This window comes from Ruditapes philippinarum, unplaced genomic scaffold (genome assembly GCF_026571515.1).
Source record: "Ruditapes philippinarum isolate M1 unplaced genomic scaffold, ASM2657151v2 ctg135_1_1_1_1, whole genome shotgun sequence".
NCBI classification, from domain to species: Eukaryota; Metazoa; Mollusca; class Bivalvia; order Venerida; family Veneridae; genus Ruditapes; species Ruditapes philippinarum.
The window spans coordinates 930,422-934,346 of NW_026862663.1; positions in this window are offsets into that span (position 1 = coordinate 930,422).

Sequence of the window (3,925 nt, forward strand, 5' to 3'; positions counted from 1 at the left end):
GGACAAAACTTTTTCAGATCAAATTTTCAAAGACAAAAGTGATCACATTGCGTCACCTGATGACACAGCCAATTAAGCAGTTATTTATATAAAGGAGTGATTGACCAGTGTTTTTCCCCCCTTATGCCGTGGCAAATTATTATCATATAGCTACTGTGTAGTAGAGATACAAAAATCATAACAGGCCAAAATGCTTTTTTTATTTAAGGGTCATAACTCGTCCAAAAATCATTCAACTGGAAAAACCATTTCTTACGCGCAATTGCATGAGGTATCGAACAATCAAAGATGGAGGGCCATAACTTGGCATTCCACTGGAAAACCCATGTCATTTCCTCTATCAAGAACTTGAACTACATGTACCATTAATCTTGTTAAAAATTTCATTCAAATTCTATAACTGGTATAACAGTAAACTTAAAAAAAATAAAAATCATTCAAGAGCCATAACTGACTAAAGTCACTTAACTGGAAATGCGGAAGATATGCCAAACTAGACTTTGACAGCTCTTTCCTGTAGTTTGGATGAAATTGGACCAGTTTTTTTTTTTAGGAGTAGTCCGTACAATTTTTGTGACGGACGACAGAGAAATAAGCTGCTACTTTGAAGCAGGGGGCGCAAAAACAACTATGTTTGTTAATCTTTTTTGATAATGGTCATTAACTTCAATACTTATGAAGCTTATGCATTGAATCTTTATATGTGAATGCACCTTGAAACACTTGCTTTCAGGCCAGAGGTCACTTGGAATATTACTTGTTCCTAGAATTTCCAGCATTGCATGTAAATGCACATTGAGCGTTCTTTCAGTCACATCCTTTCATGTAAAAATTTTCTATGTAGATGTACCTTGAGTCCCATTTTCATGTCAAAAGGTCAAAGTTACTTAGTGAAAACTGATAACCAAACATTAAACTGGCCAATATTGCACCGTTTTTGGTAATACCTGCCATACCCATTTTTGGTCAAAATGACCATTATTTATTTTGGATTAAGTATGATGGTCAATTATGCTTCTGTCTGCCATATAAAAAAAGGTAAAGGTTTGTGTAATCTTTTCTTCAAATTATCTCTTTAGTTTTAACTATTCAGAACTGAGAAAAATGGAGCACATTGCTTCTCAGAGCAAGCACTTGATATACATGTACCTATTAAGTTTCTATAAATGGTGGCCCAAGTTAACCTTTTTTGTTCAGAGATGAAAAATTAATTTGAAACTTGGTAGGGCACCAGTAGTCCTTAATGGAGACAATCAAACCCATTTGTTTAATCTTGAGAAAGATCCTACAGAGGTAAAGAACTTGCAATTTTATCTTTAGCAGACAATTTAAGGATCAATGGTCCATTTATACAAATGTTTGAATTCTTGAGAATCATTTTGACCCTTTGCTTTTGGTGATCTTGAAGCCTTTTTCAGTAATCAATGTTAACAAGCCATTAGTTTGACAAAATTACATACATCATTGTATGTATAGCTTTTATGGATATAGATTTGGTGCCGTTTGTCAGTCACTTTTGGAACATAACACTGAAACCGTTCTAGTTACATACCTTTAACTTTGTATGTGGCTACATCTCGCCAAGTCATTTTCATAAACTCAGTCATTCCCTTTTAAGTTTTTCCATTTGCTGTATATTTTCCTATCTCTGGATGTCTCATTTGGTAGTAGCGGAACAGTATTCCAAAGGGTCTGGGTTCGAGTCCTGGTCAGACTGCACATATTTTTCACCCTGTGACATATATAATAGGGCAATTTAAGATGACACAAATTTGATGTACGGGCCTCTATTATAAATTTTACATAAAATATAAACATCTTTTAGTTTTCGAATAAATAATCAATTTTCATTGAATTATGTTAGGCAAGTTTTTGTACTTTTTGATGATTCAATAATATCTACATTTGGTTAAAATCAGTCCAGTACATGTATTGGAGTTTATATTTTTAAAGTCAAGCATTTTAGCATGTGTAACAGTTTCATTATTGAGGGCCTCTAAAGTTAAAGCTTCTATTATACATTGTCACTATTAATCAGTTATTTCACATTTTGCATGTTAGGAGGAAATTGTTTTATGTTATTAAATTAACTACAAATTGTTGACGCCTATAAGTTTACAAGCAGACATTTAGACCTTAGGTCAGGGAGTTGGTTTTTTGCTTGGTACCAAGCTGCTTCCTTAACAGCTGGACGTGTGGGATGATCCCAGTTTGATCCAGTCTATGTACAATACCTTCCACCAGGATGAGATGCTTAAAGTTCAGGACATCATTGCTGTTGTAGGAAGATTGTATAGTTTTTTTCCCTCCAGAGTGGGATGCTGGAATAAGTTCAGGAAATCATCTCTGTATCAGGAAGATTTTATTTTTTTGGTGTTGCTACATTTCAATTGGTAAAATTGGTCTCTAACGAAACAATTATTTTGGAGAAAACATTAGAAAACACTTTCGATCAGTTATTCTGCCACAAAGAACATTTTTATAATTATAGAAAAGACTAATTGATAATGTTGATTTTTGTTATTAGTGAACTGTAAATATTCATCTTATGTAAATACTGTAAATTTTAAAATTGTTCATTGGCGATTTCATATTGTATATTTTAAGCAACACCACTTTATCCATCCCCGACTAGTTGGTGAAGATTGACTGTTTTTTTTGCTATGCACCCTTTTAGGAAATCTATTAATTAAACCTATGAAGCCGCAAATTGGTATCTCAAATATTAATGGTCTTTACAAACCAAGCATAAAAATAATTTATGTGACAAGTTGTCATTTCCCGTTAAATTCCTATTTTACTGCTATTTATCCTCCAATGAAGTTTGAATTTAATATCTCTAAACTTTTGAATTAGTCTGGACAAGAAAGGAAATAGAGCAATTACTTCAAAATAATAAAGTAATGCGTTTCAATTCTTGAGCACCAATGACACTAATCTACATAGTGAAATTTCAAACTCATATTTCAAATAGTATGATCCAAATAAAATTATGCAAAATATATTCATGAAGGGCAATAACTCAATAATTATTAAGTGGATTTATCATTATTGTGAACTGCACTCCCTAAATGAGATCTTTTAACCGCTGACCTTTCAAGCTGATATCTCAAATATTATACGAGGTATTATTAGGAAAAAAATATGCATGAAAAATAGCAGTGCAACAAGTCGAAAATTATGAAGTCGACATTATTTTTAACAGACTCCTCAATTAGATATATTCCTCTATAAAGTTTTAAGTTGATACATATAATTTTCCAGTTATAGACAAAAATGTGGAATGAACAAACCAGGACTATATCCCCTGCTGCCTGTAATTCTCTCAAAAGTATGTACTCTACAAAGTATTTTGCTCAACATTGATCAGTTATGTGGCAATTGAAAGATCCCTACACTGACCTTTTCTTTGAATAACATTAGATTTAACCATAAACATCGTTTGTAAACAAAATTCTTATTGTATCCACTAATCTGATAATTAGAATTAGACGGGTCAAGGATCTTTGCATTGAAACAGTGTAACTGTAAGTTAAGGCACCAAATTAATTTTCTTTTATATTTTGTGGTACCTAAATCTATAAAGTAGTTTTTATTATACCATGGGGAGATATCAATTTGCTTGCCTTTTATAGCGTATAGAAGGAAAGTTATACAGTGCCTCCAAGTACTTGTTGATTTTTTTCAGTACAAAATACCTTGCAGAGCAGGATTCCTTGACGTCACCAGGCAACGAATAATATATAAACAGTCCTTCAGTTGGAATGAAGTTTGCTGCTATAAATTCCTACTAATGTAAATATGCTATTTTTTAATCGATTGTATCTATGTATGTAACTTTTCTTGGTCTAAATAGGGAATAATTCAACATGCAATTTGCCAAAAACTCTGTCAGAGCTTGGTTAAAAAAACAAACAAAGACATC